Raw genomic sequence first — 15,402 nt, forward strand, 5'->3', positions numbered from 1 at the left:
AAGGAATCAAGAACTTTTTAAGCTGAAGGTGATAAAGAGAGTGAATAGAGAACAGTAATCTAGTACAGACAAAAAAAAAATCTCTAAGCTGGCAGTAACACTTGATTACATGAGAAAGTGACACAGCAGAACGATTATAATTTTCCTCCTTATTTTTTTCCTTCTTATTTTCCCCAAGCACAACAGCACTAGTGCAGTTTTTACACAAGAAAAAGTCTCTAAATTCTTGGCTAAATAGTAATTTTCCTTTTTTTTTTTTTAAACAAACATATTTTGTCTCCATTCTTAAAAACAAAGCAACAAAAACAAAACCAAACTCGCTCTGTGCTTGAAGTAGATCAAGTTGACTGAATCACTGTGAAGTGATATCTTCCTCAAGGCAGTTTTAAAATTAAATTTTGTTAGGTCTCCATAGACAGTTAACAGCAGAGTTGTCTGTTGTTTATTTATTTATTTAGTTAGTCAGTTAGTTTTAAAAAATCATTCACTTTCTGTTAACTAATGTTAATAACAGTTGTGATGCTGGCTGAGAAAAAGACTTGAAAGTAAACAGCTGTAACGAAACCTTCTGGGTTCAGACAAGCAAATGGATCATCAGTTTCAAAATAACAGATCAGTGTCTCAATCCATTCTTAACAGTGAAATTCAGGATTAAAAATCTCCCATTTTTAAATCTTTAACTGCTTAATAAAACATCCAAGTTTCTGCCACTTTTCCCAGATTATGTTACATCCACAGCACCACAAAACTTACAGTGGATCTTCACCAACAATCTCAGACAGGATTTCTGAAGAAGAAATCAAAAAGACATCAGTCTTCAAGTACAAGGGTATATAACAGCTCCAAAGGAAAAGCATCAAATGGAGATGCCAATGGAAATTAAGTGAATCCAGAGTAAAGATGGATATTTCTAAAAGCTATTTTGTTATTCCTATTTAAACTTCTACTTTACAAATGTTCAAAATTCTGGATGTCTCAATCTTGAGATAAGAGGTATTTTTATAGAGACCAACACAGAAAAGAATGGGATAGTGTTTGAGTCACCACCCCAAAGTGAGTTTAAAATCCATTTGGATGTGGTGCTTAGGGACATGATTTAGTGGTGGGTTGTTAGAGTTAGGGTAGGTTGCAGTCAGACTTGATGACCTTGAAGGCCTTTTCCAACCTGAGCAATTCTATGATTCAGTTACCACTTCAGCGAACCAGTGCAGCTATCCCATCAGTGTTACAGTTCATTAATGACACCAACTCTCCCCGCAGGTATACGGCAAGCTTTCCACACGTTCTTCTGCGCCAGCTTCACTGATGCTCCTCTGTGCTCAGAGGGATACAATTACTCCAGCTATCAGTCAATGATGTGAAGTATAGACATGCTCAAGCCAGCTTATACATTTATTAGGATGATGGTGGAACTTCAATGCTAAAAGCCTTTATGGTAAGTAATAATATTTTTTCTTTAAAATTACAAGTAATAATTTACTTTAATACAATCAATTATGTTGTAATAATGTTATACAGATTATTTCCTTGCTATTTTTTGGATAATTCGTTCAAGAAAGATAATTTGTAAAAGGGTTTTTTTTTTTTTTGTTCTCCCAAAAACTATGTCTGCACAGTGCATTTTGTAAGTGCATTCACTAGAACAGGGTTATTCTACTTTCTCAGCAAGCTATCCAATTCCAACAAGTGATTAATAAATACAAAGCAATTCTATGAGATAATCCAGTCACAAATAATTGCACAAAAGATCACTCTTCTCTATAAAAGAAATCACATGTATTCCCACTAAAGAATATTTGAAATGGAGATTGCTCCTCACTCTGTTAAACAAAACGTGCATCAGTTAGGTACTTCTGGATCAGCAAATTAGTTTCACATGCAAATCGAAATATACATATTGAAAATATACACTTAAAACCAGAATCTCTGCATAATTTCAATGTTCTTACTAGAATCACCCTCTCTTGGCTCTAATTACAAATTCAAATGAATAATTTTAATGGAAAGACTTTTAATAATTATGTGTAAACTCTTATCAATGCCCTGTATGTAGGGTCACACATTTGGAAATCAAGAAGCTTCATATGGGAGAAAAGTATTTTTCTTTTTAAAAAATATCTGCCTGCTTAAGAGAAAATCCAATAAAAAAATCAAAAGAAGGAACAAAACCCACTCCTCAGTCTACCATATAACAGTGTTAAAATAACGTTTCAGATAGCCCTAATTTCAACTATGTAAGACAAGGAAAGTATAAAAAGAGACAACCAAACTCAAAAAGAAGACTGTACTGATGAAACGAAATGCAATGTTTCTTCTCATTCTAAGATACAAAATACCGCTGATGACAGCTTCAAAACCACAGCTATACAATACTCTGTATAAATGTTGGCTATTGTTCAAAACCATTCAACTTTTACTGACTCTCTGAAAACACTGCTAGCTTCTATAGTCAAAAAAATATTCATGCAACAGGGAGCTCCTGTAGCAATAATGAGCGGATTAGAATGGAAAGTGAGAGCACTGAACTTTCTATTCTGGCAAAATAGTTCAAATCCCAAGCGAGATAGCAGGATAAATGTGCCAGAGGGGCTTCATTCATTCACCATCAAACAACGCACCACAAAAGATCCATACATTTTGCCAGGAAAATACTGGCATAAAGACTAAGCAGCCTTGGAAACAGAAATTCTTGTCTCAAAGTCAGGTTGAAGGTCACTACACTCAATGCTGAAAAGTTCAGCTGATTTGCATTTCATATATTGATATCTAAATCATTTTCTGAGTTATTATCTTTTATTTCCTGAAGATGATCAAAAGATAGAAGTAAATATTAATCTTTTTTATTTCATAACCAGATGAAAGAGAACAGCAAGAAATGCTTTACATTATTGAAGAAGCTACAGAAAATGTCATCAAAATTTGTTCCAATTTCCGTTAACTGAACAGAACTAAATTAAAAACATGCCTGTATAAAGGAAAACAGTCAGACTCAAAGTTTCCAGTTTCCACACCAATTGTTTCCTATCAATAAATAAGCTCATATCCAATTTGCTACTTCCGATCCTGTTTAACGCCTTCAAAAAATTACTGTTAACAAACATGACAATGAACTCACATACATTGATTTGCTAAAACAAATAAAAATGATTTCAAAACAAATCTATGCTGATTTTTTCATTTCATGATGCTTGAGTCAAATGAGATTAGATGCAGTTCAGAAAGCAGCAGTAATCTGAGGATACTATTTCAACAAATGAAGCAACAGGCCTATTATTAAAAATATAGAGAAGTCTCCAGCAGCGATTACATTATTTTCTTCCTTTTCAGAAACCTTTTTATATGACATAGAGAGCTCTTAGCAACACATCTAATTATAATTCTAATCAAACAATCTGTTGCAAAGGATTACACAATCTTTGCACAATTTGGAGCTCTAACTTCCTGCAGGAACTAATGCTGCACTTAAATACCTATCTTCAGCACAAATCAGATAGGTAAGTGTCCAAGCATTAAGACTCTTGATTGCAATCAGCTGCTGGAGCAAAAAGATAAAATATTGGCCTTAAACTAATGGTTGCTTTTAAGAATTCTATTTGAACTCAGTTTAATAATGATTGTGGCCATACAGGAAGACACAAAGAAGCATTTGCTTCTTCGCAAGAACTTGATCAAATGCATTTGCACACAGGGGGCTTTGACTAATCCACCCTGACAATACAGTGATTATAATCTGATGAACAATGTTATGTCACTCAAGTCTGTCTAATACTGTGTGAGAGTATCCTTTAGCCAAAGACTTGTAAATTCCTATGGCTGACCTAGAACTAAAACCAACTTTAGAAATACACTGCAGTTTTTCAGCAGTAAAGACAATAAGGTATGGTATTTTTTACCTTTGTAAGAAAAAAAATAGTAAGAAAGAATATGTATGTAATTCAAAGCATCTTAAATCTTTTGCCATTCAAGGGACAAAGGCACATCCATCTCCTTAAATCAAATTTCTAGGCCCCCAAAATGCAAACGCCTCTGTCAGTAGTACTTGCACTTAAGTTCTTCTTGTTCAAAGCACGCTAACTGCAAGACTCTGAAGAAATGAGAACAGAGGAATATGGGTGGATCTGACAGTCATCACAAAAATAAGAGAGTTATAAAATTAATTGCACTATGAGGTCTTACTAAGAGCAGCAGATGCATTTCAAAGCTATTATTACTAACTACTTTTGCTGATAAGCATGGCATGTATGTAGAAACAGAAATCCCATCTTCTGACCCCCCATCCCTCATAACTAAAGACAGAACAAGCAAGGCAAGGACATGACATGAATTGCAGCTGCAGCTAACTGACGTTTATCTGCATACTTGAAAATTTGTCTTTGATGGTGCCAGCTGCTGGTGAGAAGAATGCTTTGCTATCATTACACAAAAATCTAGGTCCAGGAGCACTCTGGTACTGCACTATAACAATGGTGAACACACAAACAAGAAAATGATGGGAGGGTCAAAACAGGAATATTTAGAAAAGGTACATTATGTACATAACACTACCAGGAATTTTTCAAGATTGCATTGCCCTTTGGCACCCTCTGGCACTGACTGGTGCTGGGAATTAAAATTCAGAGAAAAAAAAATCCACTTAGTAACATCACTGACTGCTGAGATGCTCCTGATGTTCATAAAGGATTCTATTATTCTAAAGCACCAAGTTGCTGCTGCAAATCAAAGAAATACAGAAAGACTAGTAGTCAACCCATCTATTATCTAAGAAAATCTTTGTAATTTTGAAAGGCTGGTGAAAGTTACTTCTTAGCACTTGACCCTGCTTAAAACTATTTACCATTTTGTTTTGTTTACAGTAAATTATGTATTTGCTAAGAAAATACAATCATTACTGCTGTAACCTTAAGATGAAAAACTGTTTACTATGGCTGCCTACATCATCCCTCACCTGGAAACTGATGCCTGTGCCATGTCTGCAGCATTTTTCCAAGAGCAGAAACAAGTACAGTCATGCAAAATGAACTCTAAGCAATACTGCTATCAAAGTGGGAAAAACAGAAAATATACTGACATATTCCTATATTTTCTTCAAGCTTCTCCCTTCTTTTTTTCAAAACCAGCTATAAAGACATGTTAATATAAGATTATCTTCTACATAATTTAGATTGATAAATTGATCAAAAATATCAAAATTCAGGTGTCTTACAAAGATGAAATATATATATATATAATATTTAAAATGTAATTATATATTTAAAATGTATACAATGTTATACCTATATCCATGTGTGCAAAAATATGAAAAGGAAATAAAATTGCCCTGAACATCATACAGATTGATAAATAATTTAGATTGATAAATTGATCAAAAATATCAAAATTCAGGTGTCTTATAAAGATGAAATATATATATATATAATATTTAAAATGTAATTATATATTTAAAATGTATACAATGTTATACCTATATCCATGTGTGCAAAAATATGAAAAGGAAATAAAATTGCCCTGAACATCATACAGCTCAAGAAGGAAGCCTGCCTCTCCATTACTCAGCTTGTGAGTTGTTAACACATGCATATTTTTGGGCACGTAATAAATGCATATCCCATACAATCCTACTACAAACCTTCCTCTCTCAAAATACTATGCTACAGCAAAAAGGACTTAAATCTTGGTTATTTGTATTTTTTTGTTTGTGGATTTTAGAAGAGCTCTCATCCACCTTTCCCCAGGTTTTACTAGAACTATCACTAATAGTCTCTCTATGGCCTGTCTTTATGGTTGTCCTTTATCCTTTTGTTCATCAGATTCTGCCACTGTATTCTCGTATCTTCCTGAACACCCTGAACCAAGGTTCTCCATGTATTTTACCTTGGTGTGAGATTATTACTTGTCCATCTTGCCTAGAGACATTATTTCTGACACTTTCCGCAAATGGTGTCTGACTGTTTTCTCACTCTGAAGAGTAGCTAGCTACATCTTACAGCTCTCTTAGATAACGAAAAACTGTCAGTCAAAAGACTCAAGTTCTCCATATAATACCAATTACGTTGCAATTAATACTAAATATAAAAAGTGACCCCTTCCATACTACCTTTGTCATCAGAGCACTTAAAAATTTTGTAGCATTCACAATAATCTTTAAATAAAATCCACGTATATGAAAAAACTAACAGAACCACCACGGAGCAGCTATCTCAGTGCAAATGTCTACCCAAGTCTCTGTGCAACTTCGGACAGGCTGTGATGGCATTTCTTTCAGGGCTTTTTCAAATTATTCCTCTGGATTTCATAACTTAGTGGTTGCAAATTGAAATATGTATACCAAAGAAGCCAGAACTGCTTATTTTAATTTCCTCTAGTAATGGTTGGTACACATTACTAACTCAAACAAATGAAGATGAATGTACCTATAAGTAGATACAGCTTCCACAAAAAAGGGAGACCTTTGAGTTAATGAAAGACTGCATGGGCAAATTCCAGACTTTTTTTTTGGTAAGTTATTAAGTCAGTGCTTGCAGCCTGTCAGTATTTTTGGAAATAAAATTAAAGCTCCTCAAAAGAACAAATGGACATTATTGTACTGCAACACTAGAATTGAGGAAAATTCAGTACTGATTTAGAGTGGCAGAGCTAACTCTGCACATTCACCACAAAGAAGTCTTTGTGTCTGCACTATCTGCACAGAAGAGCCTTTGATGAGCAGCATTTTGTCTCATACTGTAACTTCTGCAGGGCAGTAAGTTGTATTAACTTCAGGGACTGGTTTTATGAGACAAAAATTGGAAGGAATAAAGAACATCAATCAACAATTAAGCAAGGTTATATCATTTGCTAGTTTAACATTCTTCCACCATGGCTGTTAAAGCAAAGAAATTTAATTCCTAATAGAAAGAAGTACAGAATATATTTAAAAAACAAAAAGCCATTTTCAAAAGCTTCATAACAAATTAACACATTTTACCAAATACATTACTTTTTCCCCAATCCACACAGAAAATAGCTAGCTGTAATACAATTAGAAAGTATAACAAAATATGACAAGGTAGTAGACAATCCTTGATAAAAGTTGAGTGTTATACTCCAGCAGAAACATTAACCAACATTAACCACGTTAACCAGTACAGTGAACATCACTCACCTGTCACCCTGAAACTCCTTCACTCCTATTTATTCTTCTTCCAAAGTACCAGAAATTACCTTTTCATCTCACTATCATCCCATCAGTCTGCTGCCCACAGACGCACTTCTGCTTCACACCATTTGTCACCTTCCCATCCAATTTATACATAACCTTCAGGGACAGTTTTTGCCCAACTGACATAGGATTCAGTCTATTCCTGTGTTTTTTCTTTAACTTAATCTTGAACATAAATTATATTAAAATAAATAAATCAGAAGACTTCGCTGGCTGCTTGCTAAAAATTAATATCAGACTTCTACCTGCATAAAAGAGGTATTCTGTCACAAGAAGTTAAAAGTTTCCGTAACCGCTGCAAAATGGGGCAAACTTTGGCAGAGCACATGCAACAATGCTGGAGGCCTAAGGTGTCACCAGTGGTGTCCCTCCAGCAGTGCCTTTTCATCTGAAGGGGCTGCAGCATCCACAGGTAACTCCTTTATAATACTTGAGCTCTGTCATCTTCCCTGCTGTTTTCTTTGGGGGATGGGACACGTGTGTGTGCCCAGCATAAGCTGCCGAGCATCTCCTCTGCCTGCACTGAGCCAGGTGCTTAGCAGCATGCTTCATCACAGCCTGCCGGGCAGGGTAAAAGAGTGAGAACATCATCCACGTAGAGCTAGAAAGCCACAGGCACAGACAAACTGTGAGCTACAGCTCCGTGGAACTCTGAGCTGGACACAGTCCTCACTCTAACTGTAAGAGAACATGAGCAGCTTTCCAAGCCACACCATCAGTGAAGGACAAGCACTAGTGTTCAAGAACTCCTGGCACCCTGTCCTATGCCACTCCATTACCTTATATTGCACACTGTGAATTTAGCTACCAAAACTAAATTTATAAATCGTAATACAAATCGTTCCATTAAGGGAAATTTCAAGGAGAAAAGCCTATTTACAAATAAACTTTCAGAATATAATTCACATTTGCTGGTGCCGAAAATCAACAACAAGATAACTTTCTGAAAGTTTCCAGTATAGTCAAACCAACACATATTTGAAACAGAACTAGTAAAAACTTGTTGAGGGAGAAAGAAGAGTACCTGTACACAGTTCTGGGCTAGATTCCCAGTCTGGATAATATTTGTAATTAAAGGACTGACAAACGGATATAATTTTTATATACCATTATTTCTACAAATAGATCAGATTCAGCATTCACATATTATGCTGAGTCATAGTCATGAGACTCTTTCACAACTGAGTGAAAAGCAAAATTTAATCAAGAATAAAAGCTTTTCTTCATTTTAGGACATGCCCGGCAAGTTTTTTTCCAGTAGTGCTGACTACACACAACCAACCTTAGGGACACACCACCCAGCTGGCAGGACATAGTGACCCAACTGCAGGTTTTGGTTGTCAGGATAAATAGTCTACACAACACTTGAGTGGGAAATGTAGGAAATGCAAGAAATCTCACAATATTAAAAAGTATTCTGTATCAAAGAAAACAAAGATTCTGCTGCATTTTCTCTTCCTACCTACCTGTATTTAGTTGGGATCCAAATCACTGCAGATTGAAAGCAGTTTTCCCAGAAAGAATGGTAATAACAGAACTTAAAGCTTGGGTTTACTAACAAGGGACATCTCCAAAGAAAGGTTAGCAAAAATCACCTGAAGTGAACACTGTGCTGCTCTGTTGGCAACAACAAGAAAAGACACTACAGGCCAAATTTTACCATCATCAATGTAGTCCAGAAATAACTTCACTGAGCTGCTTTAGTTGGGTCATGTTCAAAGTGGTCCAGATCAAAACAGAAGTTAACCCAGCATGTTTATCTAAAAACATTCCCGTTACCAGCTCTGCAGCACTGCTTAAATGCTGCACTTGTTTCATACGTGCACATCATTCAAAGAGTATGCGAGTGAGGAAAGAGAATAAATAGTGCATTTAAACAGTATGGCAGAAGGAAAGGATAAGTTTTGATTGTTTCAGAATCGTTATCTTTTAACTCTATTTTCAAATTCTTGTTTTTAATCCTTTATGAACAAAATTTATATATTAAATACTTTGTAATACTACAATAAGCACAGAAGCTAGAGAAACATGTTCTACTTGAATATTCCTGACGTCTTGAAACTGAATCTGTACACTTGCTGTGGGTTTTCTATTCGTTTTCTAAGTAAACTGTCAGAGACAGCAAAATCAGTATTGGTGTGTCAGGTTCTTTCAGGATAATACAACTGTGTCATTCTCAATAAATAACCACATAACAGTTGAGGAAGCAATGGAACGAACAGGGAATGGGAGAACTTCGTCAACCAATAGCATTCAGTGGCATCATTCAAAGGAGAAGGGAAGTTTGCTGAAAAGCAGCTGAGCCCTCTGGATAGATTCCATCATTCATCTTTTGTCACTCAGGTTTGATATATGGAAACTGATCAATAAAATAAGGTATGCACAGAAAGGCTTTTCCAGAGGCAGTTTCAGCTCAAAATGTTGAAGTTACCTCACAAATGACCAATTGTGCATGAGAGGAGCTGAACTACAGTGACATCTGTGAGAAGCTTTAGAGGAGCAACTGAACTCTGTAGGTATTTGTTAGCTTAAGAATAAAAAAAATAAAATAAAAGCCCAGATGGTTACATCTAGGCTGCAAAATGAAAAGCAAGAACACAATTTTGCACATCCAGCATTTTCTTTGGTGATTATTAACTTAGGCTTGTACTCTTTGGGACTGTTCCACCCTTTGGGTAAATCTGAGGATTCAATTGAGACAAGAATATCTACTTCTTATCTCTTTGTTCACTCTGAAAATAATAAATAGCAAAAGAGAAGCGAGATAAAATCTCACAAAACCAAAGAAATCAACTCAAGCCAAAGAACAAGTGTGCTTTGAACAAAAAGGTGAATGAAATCTTAGGATTTCATTATTCAAAGCAAATAAACAAGCAAACCAAACGACGACGACAAAAACAAACAAAAAAACCACAAGCTGACAAATACAACAAAAAGTGGAACTAGAAATGGAGAGCTGTCACACAAACAGAAATTCCAATATAGAGAGGCCAAAGATCAAGAGGAGTTAGTATAGTTGAGAACATTCATCACTAATGCCTCACAGACAAGTACTTTGCTCAGCATGCAACTTGAGGAAGGTGCACAGAAGAACACTGAAAAGAGCTGCATGAGAAAGTTGGAGAAGTGACAAGCTTATTATAAAAACTGAAATGTTAATACAGAGGGAAAGAACTCTGCATTCCCAGAATTACCTGGGCAGGCTCTCTATCCTTTCACAACACAAACACATACAGAGTAATTCTCCTGAAATGGAGCACCAATATGAGTGAAATGCTCAGGATTGTACAGCAACTCACTCATAGCTCTTTGTCACAGAGTTCAGCTATGTGAACAAGAACCAAAGAAATCAAAGCAGAAATTACCTATAAACCAAGCATGAAGTAATTCTACGAAGCAATTACCCACTGGAATACAGTGCTGAAGCCAAAGTTTTAGGTCTCTTGAAGAATACTTCAAATTCATAACTAACATTTGGATTTCTTATTGTCAAAGGAAAAGTGCTATGCTTTGACCTGCCTTTGATCCACTTGCTGTCTTGTGTCAAAATATTACTGCTGCAGTTCTGCTCGTGTTACCCATCTTAGCCCAGCAAAAACTGTCCAAGTGCCAGTAACTAAAACCAGCTCTCCTGGGCTCCTGTAAACTCCTACCTCCCTGAAACACAGCATAACTTTGAAGAGGAGCTAAGATGAAAGATAACTTACAAAAGAACTGAGCTTTAGCTGGCCACAGGTGAGCTTAAGTCTAAAGGACACATGCAAGTCAGCAAAATCTGTCGCTTTCGCGCAATATAACCCATTTCCTTAGCTCATGAGCTGTTTGTCATGCAGCAGCTCCATCTGCTGTCCAAAACGAAACGTTGACTTTGCACTGGGACTGCAATTAAAGGGAGGGGTCTAAATCCAACCCCTGACCTACACTATCTGCACTCATTTAATGATATGCTGTCCAACGTTATCATCGTATCAAAGCACACTGGTGGTGTGTGGACACTCAGTTTGCCCAACAATAAATGCCAGAAGTTTCCAAACCATAGAATGTTCGTGGCAATTCTTAGTTACATACAAAGGAAAATCTTATTTTACTGAAGCACTGTGTATTTTACTATGAATTTAGAACAGTTATAATTCAGTTAGATCCTGGAATGGATCTAACGATTGACACTCACAGTATTTGGAACAATGACCCAAGTATATCTTTTCACTCTCACTGAAAATACTGTCAGACAATGGAATACTATTTCCCTATTTTTTGTTGCCTTTCTTTCCTTTTACAAGGCTCTTAAAGGCTCCAGCACATTCTCAGCCACTTGCTTCCAGGTGCTCCCACATCTCACCACATCTCTCTACCTGCAGCGGCACCTGGCAGTGCATACACACCATTACCTCTCACCTCTGTCCCAGTTTTCATAGTCTGACAGTGTTTACAAAGGTGAACATCACCTACGTTAAAATAACTTCATGTGCGTTATTTTATGGTCTGTATAAGAAACACATTTAAAAGACACTGGAGGCTAGCTCAGTGCAGCTTCTGTATCTTTGATGCAGAGAAGGGCTTTTCACTCTGAAATAGAATTGCTGAATAAAAATCAATCAATCAATCAATCAGTCCGCCTACCCAAGAAGCACACCAAGGTGGCCGCGGGCAGCACTCAGGCAGCGCGTGGAGGCTGCCTGGGGACTTGTTCGCATAGCAGCTAGTAAGACTGAGGCTGTTCACAGTACTTATAAAAACCGTGTGAACAAGAAAACACCCGCCACTAACGCACGGGGCAGAACCTGCCCCCCGCAGCCCTCGGCTGTGCGCCCGGCGCCGCGCGCAGGCTCCATAGGCGGTGCGCGTAGAATCCAACAGGTGGCTCCGTGGCGCAATGGATAGCGCATTGGACTTCTAGAGGGTTTGAAGGGATTCAAAGGTTCCGGGTTCGAGTCCCGGCGGAGTCGTAGCTTCTCTTTTAAAGCTTTGCCGTCCTCCTGCCCCCCCCCCCCAGCCCTTTTCTTTTTGTATCTATTCACCTCGCTCCTCCGCCCGCCCCCCCGACCGCGCGGTAACCGGGCGAGCCTACCTGCCGCTGCACGGCGGCGACCTTTCCGGGACCGGCCTGACCGAGCAGGGAAGGCTGGGAGCGGGAGGAGACGGCGGCGGCCGTCTCGACTCGACCCTCCGGCGACAAGGAGCGACGCGCTACGGCGCTTCACCGGCAGCAAACGGAGCGCGGCCGCCGGTCGCCTCCTCCCCCTCCTCTCGGCCGCACCTCGGCGCGCGGGCACTAACGGTCGCTGGCGCGCGACGACGGAGGCGCGCGGGCACGAGCAGCGCCGATGCTGAGGAGCGGCAGAGCACAGCGCGCGCCCTTGGACGGCTCGTGCCAACAGCGGGCGTTCATAACAAAGTAACACCACGGCAGCAAGCACACCTCCCCAGCAGCAGCGTCTGTGGAAGTGTATCCGCGCCGACACACGCGCTTAAGCTGTCACGTTTCCAGAACAGCCTCCAGAAAACAGTCTGACGTAGAAATCAAAGCGCTGCCCTCCCCGTGGCTCAGCAGAGGGATCTCGGTTCTATCTCCACGCTACAGCACGAGCCCACAACACGCCGTGAGCAGAGGGGAAGCTTTACCCGAGTCCTGCCTCTAACATACACGCACCTCTAACGAGAGATGCCACCAGCAGCAAAACAACCTGACTGTATTCAACTGAAATAAACGTATCATTTATCTGTGACCAATGAAAACATTCGTGCTTGGATTCATAAATGGTATATTTAATTGAGAAAATAATATTTAAAATTCATTTTAATCCCACGTGTGCCTCTGGCCTCTTTTTCAAGCTGAAAAGCATGCTATTTATAACATTACTGATTTATGGCCTAGAAACCCATTCTGGAATGCTCCCTAGCTACAAAATATATGCAGTCCTTTGCAGAAACATTCATTTTTGCCAGAACCTACAACAAACAGCCAACCCTGATCTCTAACACGAATCCCATACCAAGCAGCAGCACCGTAAGACAGCAAAGCCCTCCTCCCCGTTCAGTCACCGCCAGCAATCCAGTTACCTCAACACTACTCCTTTCTGCTTCTCTTATTTAAGGACAGTCTCATCCCACTTGCCAAATTCCCAGAAAAAAAGAAATGGAAGGCAGAGGCTTTTCCATATACACCCTTGCATACTGGAAGTGATATTTACATGACCACTACATGACAAAAGCCTAAGCTAATAGACAGAACTGCATGCCAAAGAAGCAGGGAGCTCCTGGAGGTTAGCACACAGGCAGCACAGGGACATGATCTGTGAGATGTGTTTGCAAAGCGGGCTCTGAGGAATGCTAAGATAATACTTTGTCTGACTGAATGCAGTAAGAGAATCAGCTGGAATACAATCAAGAATTGCAGCAAGAAATATAAACGGGACAGACCATTAGAAAGCCTCAGTCCTAAGGAGCCTAAGTTGATGTAGGAAGGATATCCCAAAGAATGGAAAAGGAAGACATGTGAGCAATGAGCACATAATAAAGAAAAATAAGAAGTTTTACTTCTGCGCACAGACTAGCCATGTCCACTAGTGGTATCACACCAGTAACAACAGCTCTGCCACCCCAGCCAAAGCCCTTTGGGCTCCAGACATCCCCAGCTGCAGCACCCAGGAGACAGATTGAGCTAGCTGCAGCAACCTCGGCTGCTCTCTGCCCGAGGGCACTCGGGACACAGGCACATGCAGGGGAGTGTGAAGGAGTTCTATCCACACAGAACATCCCAGTGGCATCCAAAACAGCTCTAGTTGCGTACACAGACCTATAAAGATTCCAATTGCTATTTAATCCTTGAGAGAATCATCGGTAACATTTTATACCAATAAAACACAAGTATTTCTGACGGCAGTCACAAGCAAATACTTGTAAGCAAATAGTTTCTCAAATTATGCCAGTCTTTTTTTTTTCTTTTTTAGTATTGACAGAGACATCTGACAATCTGATAAGTTTATGCATCTTTTTTCTCCCCAGCAACTTTAGATTTGTCACTTGCAAACAAGTTCAATTAAGGGTAGTCTGAAGCACTACGTTCCTACATTTTTATGAAGATCAGCAGCTGCTAGACACACCAGCAAGCACTCCCTCTGACAGAGGCTGAAGTGCAGGCTGGGCAATGGCTGACAGCAAGCAGGCAACCACCACACACACTGGCCAGCACAACTCACCTCTTGCTCACAGAGAACACAGATGTCAGAACGTCTGAAGGAATGGGAAGGATATAGAACATAAAAATCCCTCCCTAGCAATGCTGAACATAGATTGCTTTAAGATCTGCAGTAAGCTACTGAGCGGGCTGCGCAATAGACATGGAGTTGTCTCCTGCAGTGTAACACCAAAGCTCGCTTTTCTCTTGGAAGGTCTTTCAGAGCAGCACATTGCTTTCCTGAAGTTCAGGATGCAACAAAATGACAACTACTGTGGTGGCTTGTTTTCTTTCCTCCGTGCTCAGTATTCCTTTTTTTCTTCTTCCATTCTCCATCCGGAGAACAAGACACCATAGTCGTTTTTATTGGTTTTATCATTTACAGGTTCAAGATTTTAGCATATATGATTGTCTTGCAATAACTACATGGTACCTGAGACTCGGGGCCAGGTGGTTCTACTTCTTGTGTGTTTGACACTTCCAACAAATTCACTTCACTTTGTGCACCATTTATCTCCATTTTTCCATCTGTTTTTGGCAGCAAATTATTTATGATTAACTTCAGAGAAATACAAGAAAAACTGCATTATCATGGGATATTTTCTTTCAAACTTCAGTTGGTGATCAACATATGCCATTTCATCTCTCTCCAGCAGAAACTGCTGATTGTTAAAACAAACACCACCACCACTCCCAACTACTCACTCTGCAGAGTGAAACATTTAATGGTGGAACACTGCTACAGAACATCCTTCTTGAGTAAAATCTGCAACCTTTGTAATTCATTCTTCTTATAATAAAACAATAAACATCACTGGACTTCTGATAACCTTGTCTAAGCTTGCCTCAACTCAGTTCATCCAAGATAAACTAGAAGAGATGAAACTGTAACTGAATTCTGCTAAGGACAGTAACTGGATTATACAAACTGAAACAGCAATACAATAACAAGATCATTAAAAAGCAAACAAACAGCACCACACTTAATGGTCACAATTAGTTATGAACTGGCACAGAAAAGTAATGG

At 38.9% G+C, this 15,402-nt stretch overlaps 1 non-coding gene across 1 annotated transcript; it reads left to right on the forward strand.

The window, feature by feature from the left end:
- Nucleotides 1-12,057: 12,057 nt before the first annotated feature.
- TRNAR-UCU (transfer RNA arginine (anticodon UCU)) lies at nt 12,058-12,144 on the forward strand. The gene is given in 2 exon segments: nt 12,058-12,094; nt 12,109-12,144. It is a non-coding gene; the product is annotated as a tRNA-Arg (tRNA).
- The last annotated feature ends 3,258 nt before the right edge of the window (nt 12,145-15,402 follow it).

This window comes from Cyrtonyx montezumae, unplaced genomic scaffold, assembly GCF_038088225.1.
Source record: "Cyrtonyx montezumae isolate F1298 unplaced genomic scaffold, pur_monq_1.0 scaffold_1, whole genome shotgun sequence".
NCBI classification, from domain to species: Eukaryota; Metazoa; Chordata; class Aves; order Galliformes; family Odontophoridae; genus Cyrtonyx; species Cyrtonyx montezumae.